The sequence below is a fragment of the Saccostrea echinata genome, unplaced genomic scaffold, assembly GCF_033153115.1.
Source record: "Saccostrea echinata isolate AGI-Se365-2 ecotype Australia unplaced genomic scaffold, CSIRO_AGI_Sech_v1 ptg000016l, whole genome shotgun sequence".
NCBI classification, from domain to species: domain Eukaryota; kingdom Metazoa; phylum Mollusca; class Bivalvia; order Ostreida; family Ostreidae; genus Saccostrea; species Saccostrea echinata.
Window position 1 is genome coordinate 5,049,914 of NW_026889765.1, and position 15,409 is coordinate 5,065,322.

A 15,409-nucleotide genomic window follows, 5' to 3' on the forward strand; every position below is an offset into this window, starting at 1 on the left:
ATCCTGATTTATATTAATTGATATAGGATTTATTTGGTATTGAAAATATATCCTGATCTCGCAGAGTTTCCCCAACCTACCTGTATCTTGTACCAGCTAAAAGTCTAGGTCAAAACTCGGTAATACCCTACCTTTTATGAAAAGTAACTTGATAAATTTTACATGAAGATATGTCTCTGATCTCAGAGCTTTCTCCCACCTACCTGGACTTTGTACCAGATAATATCCCTGTTAAATATACACCACAATTCTACCTGCCATTGATACATGCAGAATATATTTGGTATTGATAATATTACCCTGATCTCGATTGGTTTCCTCAACCTACCTGTAGCTTGTACCAGCTAATTGTCCAGGTCAAAACTCGGTAATACTCTTCCTTTTATGGAAAGTCAAAAGTTAAAACTTACATCAAGATATGTCCCTGATCTCAGTGCTTTCTCCCACCTACCTGTACTTTGTACCAGATAATATCCCTGTTAAATATACGCCAGAATCCTACCTGCCATTGATAGATGCAGAATATATTTGTTATTGATAATATTACCTTCATCTCAAAGTGTTTCCTCAACCTACCTGTAGCTTGTACCAGCTAAAAGTCTAGGTCAAAACTCGGTAATACCCTACCTTTTATGAAAAGTAACTTGATAAATTTTACATGAAGATATGTCCCTGATCGCAGTGCTCTTAGAAAACAGACTACAGCAATCTCCTGTTTATTGCCAATTTTATTTATAAAACCGGTTATTCCCTAAATAACCTATGAATGGGTCAACCTACACCACGTGTCTTGAATTTAACTCACAACAAGCAAATTCAAAGAATTGTGGTTACCCCTTTCGGTGTCTTTGTGGGTGAGGAGTCATTATTCATGGCATATCGTTCAGAAGTTATCACCAAAGTTGAACTTTTTGAAAATTAGGTCAAACGTGAGGGTAAAGATCAAGGGGTCAGAAATCATAGAATGGTCGGAAATATCTAGTCACAGTTATGTAGAGTTCAAATATGAAAGGTTGGTCTCTTCTCAATCAGAAGTTACAAGAAAAATTAACATTTTTGAAAAGTAGGTCAAACTTCAAGGTCAAGGTCACGAGATCAAAAACCATAGTGTGTTTAGAAAGGTCTTGTCACAGGCAATAAACAGGTTTAAAATGAAAGCCCTATCTCTTCTCATTTAAAAGTCGTGACCAAGTTAAAAGTTTTTGAAAAATAGGTCAAACTTCAAGGTCCAGGTCACGATATCAAAAATCATAGTGTATTCAGAAAGGTCTTTTCATAGGTAATATAAATCAAAAGTTATAGCCTATTCAAAGTAATGTTTAAATTTTTTAAATGTAGGTCAAACTTCAAGGTCCAGGGGTCAAAAATCATAGTGTTTTTATAAAGGTCTTGTCACAAGCAATACTCAGCTTTAATATGAAAGCCCTATCTCTTCTCATTCAAAAGTTATGGCCAATTCAAAGTAATGTTTAATTTTTTTTTTAAAGTAGGTCAAACATTAAGGTGAAGGTGAAGGGGTCAAAAATCATAGTGCATTTAAAAAGGTCTTATCACAGGCAATACACATGTGTAATATGAAAGCCCTATCTCTTTTCATTCAAAAGATATGACCAAGGTTAAAGTTTTTGTGACGGACGGACAGACTGACAGACAAATGAGATTTAATGTCCCCTCGCTTTCGTGAAAGCGGGGGACAATAACATTAGTAGGGGTGCATTTGGCAAAACACTGCCATTCTTTCTATTAAAATGAGGGGTACCCATTTCTTATCCGCAACTCCTCCTAAATAGTTATGGGCTAGGTTAAAGTTGACAACAGACAGAGAGACAAACAGATAAACAGACAAACAGACAGACAGACAGGACAAAAACAATACACCCCCGGGATTTTTCGATCCGGGGCATAAGAAGTAGAATCAATTGGACATGTTTTATGTAATATTTATATTGTAATACTAGTACTCCCCACAATCGAAGTTTAGTGAGATGTTGGAATAACCTTGCCCGTCTGTTCTTGAAATTTTGTCCAAGATATTGATCATACCTTGTACAGCGATTGTTTATAACCCGAGTGTCTTAACCTTAACACAAGGTTATTCTGGTAATATCAAGGTCATTCACAGAAAAGCTATATGTTTAAAAATTTTTGGCAGGTCTGGAACTTCTTTGTCCAGAAATATTGGAGTTACTTACTTCATACACAGATTTCTTATGACCTGAAGTTGTGTCATGATCTTCACCTAAGGTCATTTGATCGAGTTCAAAGTCAATTATAGAATTTTTTTTTACTACTGTCCTTAACATATCTGGTAATGGAAAACATTAAGGCTATACTTATTTCTTATATTGCATGAAATATATAGAAATAACGAACAGTATTCAAGCTGCATGCATTATATAGAAATAACGAACAGTATTTAAGCTCAAAAGTCCATTAAAACAACACAATTCAGGAGCAGAGCAAACACGGACCTCTTAAACATCAGAGGTGGGATCGGATCAGGTGCCATGAAGGAGTGAGCATCCCCTGCCGATCTGATCTAAGAGCATGTATTAATCATGACTGAGTAATAATACTTATGTTTTGTGGAATGACCCAAGATCATTTCGTCAAGGTCACTGCTAAAAGTGGTATGAATGGTTTTGGAGGTTGAAACTTCAAACAAAGAATATATGAAAGCTAAAAGTATATTATGACCTTGCCTAGATATTCAGTGTCAGTAACAGAAAAAAGTAAAATTCATTTAAGATCCATGATTATGCCCTCGTAATGGAAGATTCACGGGTATATAATTTTTGTCTTGTCTGTCCTTCTGTCTGTCTGTTTGACCATTTGGTCGCAAAAATTTTAACTTTGTCCTTAACATTTGATTGGTCTAAGCTATGGTTCTCATATTTCACACGTGTATTCCTTGTGAAAGGCCTTTCTTTGGGTACCTTATATTTTACCTCTTGACCTTGAAGTTTGACTCAATTTTGCAAGAATTTACCAGTCCTTAAGCGTAATCATAAATTCTGAACTGTAGATGTTAGGATTTTCATACTTCACATGTATTTATTGTAAGATCTTTCCAAGGATATAAAAATATTAATGACCTTTTGACCTTGAACTTTGAGTTTGATCCACATTTAAAAACATTGGCCGTAATTTTATAATGGTTAGTGTTTTGGGCTTTCATATTTCACAAGTATATTCATTGACAACAAGTCCTTTCTTTGGGTAACATCATTTTTCATCCCTTGACCTTAAAGTTTGACTTGCATTTGAGAAACTTTAACCTCTCCAAAAGCTGTCATACGGAGCATCAGTGTTTCACGAACAAAAATTGTTCTCAATTGGAAAAACATTGTTGTCTATATTTTACTCAAAGATTACTTATGACCTGAACATTTGTCATTTTTAGCTCTACTGGTCAAAGACGAGAAGAGATTATTCAAAAGTAAGGTGTCTGTCATTCGTCCCTCTGTCTATAAAAAAAATGTTCTACTAAAGTCCTACTCCTCCTACAGTTTTGGTTTGATTTCAATATATCTTAATCACAGATCTTTGGATTGCTTTAATCCGAGTTAAAAAAAAAATCGGGGTGTATCAAAAATATAAAGGTATGGAATTCCTTACACTGTGTACCCTATTTCGCTAATAAAACACTTTTTAATCAAAAGCTCGAAAATTTTCCTTTCTATTTAAATTTACTGCTATATATAAACAATCTTTATTACTACCAAAGTTCATTTCGAAATTCTATATAAATGTACTTCCCGAGATATTCTATAATCAATTTCAAAATTGACCTACTTTTTTTACTCGACATTAGCTTGAATTGGGCCCCTGGTCATTCACATGTATACAGACGGTGTTTGAAGTGCAACGAAGAGCTGCATAGTACTTGCACAATTTTTTAACAATTTAAAGTTGATTTTTCTTATTCCATATCATAAGGTTAAGTCCGCAATAATTCCTTTCGCGAAAAAAAAAATTAGAAAACGAGTGCATCAAAAACTGCACCGCCATGTTGTTTATGAATATAAAAAGAGCTAAGATTGAACGAATTTTCCCAGAATGTATAATATACTTTTCAATTTAAAAAAAAAATAGACTGCTAAAATGTTCTTAGTGACTAAGCAAGACCATACGATCAAAAAAAAAGAAAATTTTGTAGAGCTCGAATGCAAATGTTCATTGAGTATGAAATATATGGAAATAATGAGCAGTATTCAAACTCAAAAGTCCAGTAAACAATACAAAATAGGAGCAGAGCAAACACGGACATCCGAAACATCAGAGGTGGGATCAGGTGCTATGGAGGAGTGAGCATCCCCTGCCGACCGGTCACACCCGCCGTGTGCTCCTTGTCATGATCGGGAAATAACGGAAAATCCATCGTCAATTCAGTGTGTAAATGATGAACTAACAATTAGTATGAAAAACATCAGTAAGCATTTGACTCAATGATAAATTGTATTTGCTGACAAGGTCAATGTATCAACCACAGAACTTACGAAATGATGACTTTAAACGAGACTGTTGAAATTCTTGTTTCATCAACATGTTTGTCAATAATTTACCTCGTTTTAAAAATTGTACATACGTAGAGCATGTTCTTGCATATCAAATCAACTGAGAGATATAAACTTCGTATACACGTGATGAAGGATATTGCTGCATAAGTAAGGGAAGTTGACGATTGAAAAGTTAAAGTCATAACATTTATCATAAAGCTTGGTTGTTAGATAACCATTAACTAAAATATCCAAATATGAAACAGATGTGTCAGACTCCGTGGTATCTTTTATCTCAAGCACACCGGGATATAGAATAAATTCCGGGTAAAATTTATCCCGTCGTTCCCGTTAACACTTAGTGTAACTTTTCAAAGGCCCCAGATGATGTCGAGTAAAAAACTAAGGTGAATTTTTAAATTGGTTTCAGAATATATCGGATGGTATACGGGATTTCGGAATGAGCTTTGGTTGTTATAAAGATTGTTTATATATGAATAGATATGGATAGAAAGTAAAATTGTAAAGCATTTGATTTAAAAGTATTTTATTGGCGAAAGTGCGTACTCTATGTAAATAGTTCCAATACTTCCATACCTTTATTTTTTGAACACCTCAATTTTTTATAAGCGATCTAAGTACCTATGATCTTAGTACACAAGTAGACTACATTAAAACTACATTAAACTGAATACGAATCGTAAATAGGCATTTTCGATGTAACATGCACTTTAATTTATTTATCGTGTAACTTTCCAAAAAAGGTAGGGCATTAATGAGTATTGACCTAGACTATCAGCTGGTACAAGCTACAGATAGGTTTGGGAAATTCTTCGAGAACAGGATGATCTTTTCAATACCAAATATATTTTGCATCTTTTGATGGCAAGGTAGGATTGTGGCATATATTTAACATGGATCTGGTACAAAGTACAGGTAGCTGGGAGAAAGCTCTGAGATCAGGGACATATCTTCATGTAAAATTTATCAAGTTACTTTCCATAAAAGTTAGGGTATTACCGAGTATTGACCTAAACTATTAGCTGGTACAAGGTACAGGTAGGTTGAGGAAACACTTTGAAATCAGGGTAATATTGTCAATACCAAATATATTCTGCATGTATCAATGGCAGATAGGATTGTGGCGTATATTTAACAGGGATATTATCTGGTACAAAGTACAGGTAGGTGGGAGAAAGCACTGAGATCAGGGACATATCTTGATGTAAGTTTTAACTTTTGACTTTCCATAAAAGGAAGAGTATTACCGAGTTTTGACCTGGACTATTAGCTGGTACAAGCTACAGGTAGGTTGAGGAAACCAATCGAGATCAGGGTAATATTATCAATACCAAATATATTCTGCATGTATCAATGGCAGGTAGAATTGTGGTGTATATTTAACAGGGATATTAACTGGTACAGTCCCTGAAACGTTCTACTTTCCCATTTTTCCGTTCGCTCACCGTTCGTTCACCGTTCGTTCAGCGTGCGTTCACCGTTCGTTCAGCGTGCGTTCACCGTTCGCTCTCCGTTCACAGTTTTGCGTTCACCGTTCACCGTGCGCTCGCGTTCACCGTTCACATAGCGTTCAGCGTTCGCTCTTCGTTCCGTTCACTTTGCGTTCACCTTGCGTTCAGCGCTCACCTATCGTTCAGTTTTCATTGTCATTCGGAACTCTGAAGTGAAAGGACTTATCTTTTTGTAGTTAAGGAGTTACAGGTTTTTTTAAATTTATTAACTAACATATCGTGTTTGAAGAATCATTATTTCATGAGGAAAAATATCTACGATATATATTTTTATTATTCTAACTTAGCTGTTAGGATATTTATTAAATTACTCTGGAAAATAAATGTTGTTACAAGCACATACTGTACCTATGTAGAACGATGCTGAAATATTAAATTTAACTAAGGGCAATGTGCAAATACTTTAAACAGTGCAACATTTTGTTGGTTTGTTAAAGACGACAAATTTTTAATGGAGATCTAATTATTCAAGTCAAATAATTACGCAGCAAAATTTCGAAAATATTTATTTTTATTACGTTTTTTTTTCTTCAATTACTACACAAAATATAAGTTCTGAGAGTTATACATAGTACTGCAGATATCCTGTTAATTTATTATCTTTAGAACGAATTAAAATGATTGTGTGGTTAAAGGAAATATTTATTTAAAATGTAATGCACTACAGAATTTCTCTACTGTAATATGTAAAGTCTATAGTTATAGAGAAAAAAAATCTTTCTTCACCGTAACTTGATATGTTTGCCATTCGATATGATTAATACCACCCCCCCCCCCTTTCACCCTAAATCGGTGACTTAGTCAGTACCGTATTTCCAGAATATTTTAATTAACATTTTGAAAAAAAGCTACAGTCTTTTTTAGAACAAAAAATTCAGTCTCAAAACAAACATGCATCTAAAAAAAGTCACAAAACAATAGTAGATCAAAATGTACACTTGTCGGCTGTAGTATTTGAAATTGGCAGAGAGTATGTTTCACATTCAAGTGTTAATGCCCAATGTAATTTACTAATTTATTATTCAAATGTTGGAATCAAATCTAGAAATGATAAAAATAAATGTTATAACTTGTTGGAAATACTCGCACTTCGTCTTCGATGTGACGAAACTTTCACACCTGCACAGTGTCGAATGACTTTGATTGACAGGACAGGACAAGCACGTGGACTTCGTGTGAACTTGAAGCAGGAAAATAAAAACGAGTCAAACAAATGGATATGATTTGTTGATAAAAAAAAAGTTACTTTCACTGTCTGATATATTTAGAAAAAAAATTCAGAGTTTTTGTTTGATATAGGTACAAGCATTTGGTGAAGCCTGAAAGGAGGGGGGGGGCTAAAACTGAATAGTACTCTCTCTCTCTCTCTCTCTCTCTCTCTCTCTCTCTCATTTGTCTGTTTAATAAAAACTATAACACCATATTACTTAAATATCATGTTCTGAAAATTGAATTTATAACAAATAATATGAATATGTATCTTTGTATCATCTTGTCCGAGTATAATCACCGCCATCTAGAGATACATGTACATGTAGACGTCTGCTCAATGAATCATAATGAAAAATAAAAATGACACATAATACATTATTGTATTAAAAATCTAAAATACGAGCGTATAATTGTAATTTTTTTTTTCATTACTTTACACGAAATCGCCTTGACACGGAGATATATATATATATATATATATAAATGTAAGTTACAACCGCTTTAATTCATTCTATAAATCATAAGTTTTTTTCTGATTTGTTATCAAATAAGAATAAACATTTTTATTTTCCAACTAAAAACAATATCTTTTATACTTCAGCGTTCGGCAACAATTGCAATGTTTTAATGCGATAAAAATCGTGTGATTAAAAACTTAATGTGCATGCATCGTCTTTCTTAGGACAATTTTGGAGAATTTATTTTATTGACTTGTTTATTCATTCATTAATTTGTTTACTTATTTATTATTATTATTTTTTTTTTTTTTTTTTTTTTTGCACCTGACATTATAATATAATATAATAGTTTCAATGCAAGGAAAAGATCAGAGGCATTCCGAATATATCGTTCATCTTGCGTTCACCGTTCGTTCACCGTTCACTTTGCGTTCGCGTTTGCGCTCCGTTCGCGTTCTGCGTTCGCTCACCGTTCACCGTTCACACATCGTTCACCAAGTTGCGTTCAGCGTTCACACATCGTTCACTCACCGTTCGCTCTGCGTTCGTTCAGCGTTCGTTCACCGTTCGTTCAGCGTTCGCTCACCGTTCAAGTGGGAAAGTAGAACGTTTCAGGGACAGTACAAAGTCCAGGTAGGTGGGAGAAAGCTCTGAGATCAGGGACATATCTTGACGTAAGTTTTAACTTTTAACTTTCCATAGAAGGTAGGGTATTACCGAGTTTTGACCTAGACTTTTAGCTGGTACAAGATACAGGTAGGTTGGGGAAACCCTGCGAGATCAGGATATATTTTCAATACCAAATAAATCCTATATTAATTAATATAAATCAGGATTATGGCGTATATTTAACAAGGATATTATCTGGTACAAAGTACAGGTAGGTGGGAGAAAGCTCTGAGATCAGGGACATATCTTGATGTAAGTTTTAACTTTTGAGTTTCCATAGAAGGTAGAGTATTACCGAATTTTGACCTGAACTATTAGCTGGTACAAGCTACAGGTAGGTTGGGGAAACCCTTTGAGATCAGGGTAATATTATCAATAACAAATATATTCTGCATCTATCAATGGCAGGTAGGATTGTGGCGTATATTTAAGAGGGATATTATATTATCTGTTACAAAGTACTTAGGTGGGAGAAAACACTGAGATCAGGGACATATCTTGATGTAAGTTTTAACTTTTGACATTCCATAGAAGGTAGGGTATTATCGAGTTTTGACCTAGACTTTTAGCTGGTACAAGATACAGGTAGTTTGGGGAAACCCTGCGAGATCAGGAATATATTTTCAATACCAAATAAATCCTGTATCAATTAATCTAAAGCAGGATTATGGTGCATATTTAACAGGGATATTATCTGGTACAAAGTACAGGTAGGTGGGAGAAAGCTCTGACATCAGGGACATATCTTCATGTTAAATTTATCTAGTGGCTTTCCATAGAAGGTAGGTTATTACCAAGTATTGACCTAAACTATTTGCTGGTACAAGCTACAGGTAGGTTGGAGAAACCCTTCGAAATCAGGGTAATATTGTCAATACCAAATATATTCTGCATGTATCATCCAATGGCAGATAGGATTGTGGCGTATATTTAACAGGGATATTATCTGGTACAAAGTACAGGTAGGTGGGAGAAAGCTCTGAGATCAGGGACATATCTGTAGGTTAAATTTATTTTTGACTCTCCATAGAAGGTATTGTATTACCGAGTTTTGTCTTGGACTATTAGTTTGAAGAATAAAACATCTGGGATCAAGGTTATTTTTTTAAAATGAAATAAATATTGTTTCTATCCAGAGTACGTAGAAAAATGGTGGATATTGTACAGTTTTTTAAGCTGGTACAAGCTACAATTATCTGCGATCAGGCCTATATTTTCATGTTAATCTTGTAAAAAGCAAAAGTATTTCAGATCGTAATTTTTCCAGGATATGATAAAATGAATTCAGCATGCACATTCTTCGTATATGCATGGGAGAAACATTTTGAGAGAGCGTAATATCTTTATGTTTCATTAACCATTTGACTGTCATAGGTCTGTAAGAAAATTAGCCTTTTTTGCAGGAATATTAGCTGAAACATGAACAAACTAACGTAGCAGGCACGTAGGAACAGGGATGGGGGGGGGGGGTCCCCATCCCCCACTTTTTTTCCAAACATAACTACTTTCTATTGAAAATGTTCTTTGAAAGGCCAGTTGCCCCCCCCCCTTTTTTTTTTACAGTAAAGGTCAAATACGGATTATGTAGTATTGTATTTATAAAATTTGGTACTGCAAGATGTTGTAATTATACCCCCACCCCCCCAGCCCCGAAATAGATTTTCGAGTTTGGACAAATTTTTCCTATTTTTATCTGCTTGTCAACTTTTTCGGGTAAGTATTTTTTTTTTCTCTGGCTGCCCCCCCCCCCCCCTTTCAAAAACGATGCTTCATCACTGCGTAGATAAGAGAAATCATCTGAAATCTAGTATATATCTGCAACGTTAATTAATCTGGGATTATCCAAAATATATAGGTGAATAGTGTTTTTTGTGCTAGTTTTTAGCTGGTTCAAAGGTACGGATAGCATGAAAAAACCATCTGGGATCAAGACAGTATCCCTATATTTGTGCGATGTAGGTTAAGCGTATTTTATGAGGTACTCTCAGATGATACATAATTCAGGGATTTTGGGATAATGACATCTATAACATTAGTTTAAATTGTCGCCCGTGTGGCGCAGCGGTTAGAGCGACTAAGTCTTGAGTCGTGGAGAAAGGAGTTGATCCTTTCGTCACGAGTTCCATTCACTTCACGGGACGTAGAGATTGGTTCTTCGGACGATGCGGTATAAACAGAAGTCCCGAGTCGCGGTAGAAGAAAAAAAATCCCTCACTGCTAAAAAGGCCCTGAGTGCCAAGTTCAGGTCTAAATTTACAGCCCTCCACCGATAAATGCTTTTTCTCAATATGAGTGAACAATCTCGAAGAGGCGTTAAACAAACAAACAAATGTCTAACATTAATCTGATACCTGTCAGAAATAGGTAGAGAAATTAGGTGCATTGTTTAGAAATATATATATTTGTACTTTCGAGGGAAAAAAAAATAGCTCGAAATCACCTAGTGTGAAATGTACATGAGCTAGAAAAGTTGGGAGTAGCAAATGACGAGGAATATAAGTTGATAGATTAACAAATGTCTTGCTGTACTGCGTTCGGATATACCTCGGTAAACCGTGAGTTTTGTGTGAAAATAAAATCTTGGCGCTAAGTAAGACATTCAGGTAAAATAAAATAAAAAAAAAAAAACTTGAAATCAAAAGAAGATAGAAAATGTTTCTTTACTAATATGGGCATATTTCTCAGTGGTAGTTTAGGTATGAGTATATTATTAAAATAAAGAAAAATAATACTACAGCAATTTCTATCTTGCAACTTGAGTCGATTAAAAAAAATCCATCTTTCAATTATGGAATCGTCGCCTGCATGGGGCAGTTGTAAGAGCTCTAGAGTCGCGAAGTAAGGAGTTGATCGTTACGTCGCGAGTTCGAATTGGTCCACTGCGGGACGTGGAGACCGGTCCTTCGGATGAGACCATATAAACCGAGGTGCCGTATCCCACTAGGTGCTGGCACGAAAAAGATCCCTCACTGCTCAATGGACCTAAGTGCCGAGCATAGGTCATCAGGGTTGGATTGGCTGTAAAAATGGGGGCGGGATCCTAAAGCAGCCTCTAGATATATGTTTTTTTAAATGTTCATTTCCTGTTTGCAGGGGATAATAACCCCCCCCCCCCCGCGGATTTTCTATTCACAATACACATAAACATTGCATCAATCGAAATACAAATGAATACTGGAAAAAAAATTATATCTAATAATATAGTTCAACGAATTTTATTTTGAATTTGAATAAATCAACGCTTGTCATCAATTTATCCATATTTGATGATTAATTCAAATGGATACATTGTTTATATGGATTATTATTTCTACTTTTACCTGTACGACTTAATATATAATTACCAATTGTAAATTGCCAGTGAAATAAATGTAAATTACCTGTGAATATTAATATTAATTAAGAATATTTCATTTATTTCCGTATACATGTATTTTAACACATGTCGAATATTCCATGTACGAGTGAATAGATCTACTACATAATGAACGATAACTCGTACTATAAACGCCTACCTGTACATTGTACCATCTAGCGTTAACCAACAAATAAGAACTAAATCCACTTACGTCTTAGCTAGGTTTGACACGGCGCAGCGAACAAAAATTGAACCCTGGAATCCTGATCACAAAGCAAACGCCCTAAAACTAGGCTACTGTGACTGGCCTTCAAATGTCTAGTACAAATCCGGAGACTCGTTTTCCTTTATTCATTACGTAATGAGTATAAGCCGGAAACTGTCCATTATGTCAGATATTAGACGGACTAATATCTGACACAATGATCCGTTTGAAGCTTAAAAACCTACTCAAAAAATTTGTCCGATGTCGAACACTCCCGTTGTTAACTTATTGGACACCTACAGGTACATGTAAATTGGTCTCGTTCCCTTTGAGTAAATTTACCCGGGATTGTTCATTAGGCTAGACCAGAGAAAGCTAGTTTTTAAATTTACCACTCTAGTTTTTTCATTAGTAGGAATCGTCGAGTCACCGATTTATATTGATAAATAGGAGCATTACCTTTGTTTAGCCTTTTTTGTCCACATTGCGATATTTATAAACCACGAATGCGTTAAAGTTAGTTCTATTAAATTGACAGTGTATTCATTTAACAACGCAACATTACGGATGAGGAGCTGCAATTTAAAAGAACGGCACATGGTCATGTATCATCTAACGAAAATACGGGGTTACATCACAGCATCAGTTAAAATATGGTTAGCGAATAGTTAAATGAAGAAAAATGCCTTGGATGTTCAACAAAGCAGAGAAAATGTGTAAGATGCACATGAATCTCAACTGATTCTTCTTTGTGTCGACCGTTCACGGCAGCTCATATGGTGGAGCGCTTGCTCCGTGACCAGAAGGTCGTGAGTTCAAATCTCGGCCGCGACTTTTCTAAGTCGATAAAAATAGGTAGCAACTGTTCCTTTGCCATGGGCTCGGCACTTTGAATTGAAAGTTGCGGGTCCTTCGGATGAGACCTTAAAACCCGAGGCCCCTTGTCACGGCAGGCATTGGCACGATAAAGATTCCGCACTGCTCAATGACCCTGAGTGCCGAGTAAATGTCAAAATTTGAAGCCTTTCACCGGTATATGGTGACATCTCAATATGAGTGAAAAAGTCTCGATTGGGACGTAAAACAGCATTCAATCAATCAATCTTTTTGTCGACAGGATTCTGTGAATGTTCCATGATTCAAACAGTGTGTAATAATGAGTAATGAACAGTAAATTAATGGAATTTAAGACCAGTGCCACGGATTCCTCTACATATCCTGTGAATCATTCAGTTCACTGTTGATTATTTATGCAAATTTCAAAAAAAAAAAATGTCCTGTGAAACACTTAAAATTTACGCTGCTAATTTTCAACATTGCTCATATTAAATTGTTTAATTCATCAAAGCCTTTTCAGTGCTGTTTTTTATTTTTTCATCTATTTTGACCTCCTGTTCTCATTTCAGTGTGTCATCTGTAGCTGTCCAATAAGTGAAATCTTATTAGACACCTATAGGTAAATTGCTTGACGAAGTTCTGGAGCAAGAAAAACTACTGGATAAAGTTTAACAAAAAGTGACGTCACAAAAAATGTTTTTGAAAAGTCATATAGTATGTACAGTTCACGCCTTGGGGCTTCTGCTTCTACAGTTTTGAACACTTGGGGAGGGGGGGTGTATTTAGCCGTTTTTACTGAGAATCGGCATCTGGATTTAAAGAGAGACAGGTGCGCCGCGCGAACATCTTGAAACTCTTTGAAAAATACATAATCAACTATAGTCCAGATCCTCGCTGTGTTTATTGTATGAATGTATCAATGTAACAGAGACGAGATGTTTGTTTTCACGCCTCCACATTATTGCTGTTTGATTTTGTTTATGCCAAATAATCGTTTTGTTTTGCTTTTTACATATTTCTAAAATAATCGAGCAATGTGAGGAAATCTTGTTACAGTGTTGTAATCACGAGACTATATTAATGCAATATTTAATATTTAACGGCAAATCCCAGTGGGAAATTTTGTATGACTGTGACGTGTTTTTGATATTCTCAAGTTTTTTAAGACTTCTGTCGACCAGTAGTAAACTTGATAAACTTAATGTTGCTCTGCTCTGCTCTCTCTCTCTCTCTCTCTCTCTCTCTCTCTCTATATATATATATATATATATATATATATAATAAAGAAAAATTCAAAACATTTTTAGAAATATTTAAACCGTGTTACCGGCTTTTATCAGTTGTGTTTATTGAAATGCATAGCAACGAACGTTTGACAACGTATTATGACGTCACAGTGTACATACAATTAAGAAATGAATTTAATTTTTGAAGATTCATGAGGACATGAACTACGACGCTTCACGCCGGCATATTTCATGAAGCGCGTTAGCGCTTCATGATAAATATGCCGGCGTGAAGCGTTGTAGTTCATGTACCTCATGAATCTTCAAAAATAAAGTTCATTTCTTATATTTACATTATTTTCTGATGAATTACCTCAATTTTAAATCATTCAACTGTCATTTTTAAAGCAAAACAGTTTGCACTATATAGTTTTGACGTCAAGTACGGTATTATGACGTAACAATGGAGATATTCATGCTCGTCCATGGTAGTTCATGAGAAAATGAACAGTCTTCTAATTTGCAAAGAATCTTAAGGAAAAACCTTTGGAAATGTAAATATTAGAAAGACAACGTCATGAATCAAAATTATGTGAATACTTCTGAAAAAATTGCAAGATATTTTAGAAATAATTTAATTTTGTTTGTATTCTAGCCTCTGATTGGTTAATATCCAAAAAGGAACACAAATTATTTCTGTATAACCTGGTTTGGTATGGGGACACACCCCCCTGACAACCAGCTGAATCATCTGTATGCATACAATCCTCTCATTTCCAGTCCTCAGGATTCATGGAAAATTCCAGATTTAATAAATATACCTTTAACTTCAAACAATAATTCGATCTTACCACATGTAAACAAGCTGCTTGGCCTATGCATCAGTTTTTACCTCCCCTTGCTTCCCATCACTTCCGTTACTTCCATTACTATAGTCTTGTCCCATGATCCCTTGCACTTCGTTATTGGGGTCATGTAACGGCTGTATCCATGTTTAATGGCGGCGCCCATGACGCATCTGAACGTGCGAAATTCGTAGCCTGTGGAAAAAAATGGAATACCATCGAATACACAATTTTTCACATAAACTGCTTGTAAGTATTGATTTCCCCGGTCTCTGGTTGTCTTTTTCTGAGTTTATTAGGACGTGACAAGCTTTAGTTACTTAAATTACTTAAAAATAAAAATGTAAACAAGTTTTGCTCTACATTTCGTAACAGTTCAAACAAGTGTTTAGAGGCGTAGCTTAGTTTTCCTTTTATCATGTAAAGAAGTACTTTAGGATGCTTTTTAAATTTTCAGTGCCCAAATTTCCAAGACATTTCGAAATAAATCATTTTGGGGCCACACTACGTTCGAATTTTCTCCAACATGTCGTTGCTCGCTTGTATTGACATATTTTAGGCAGTTCCA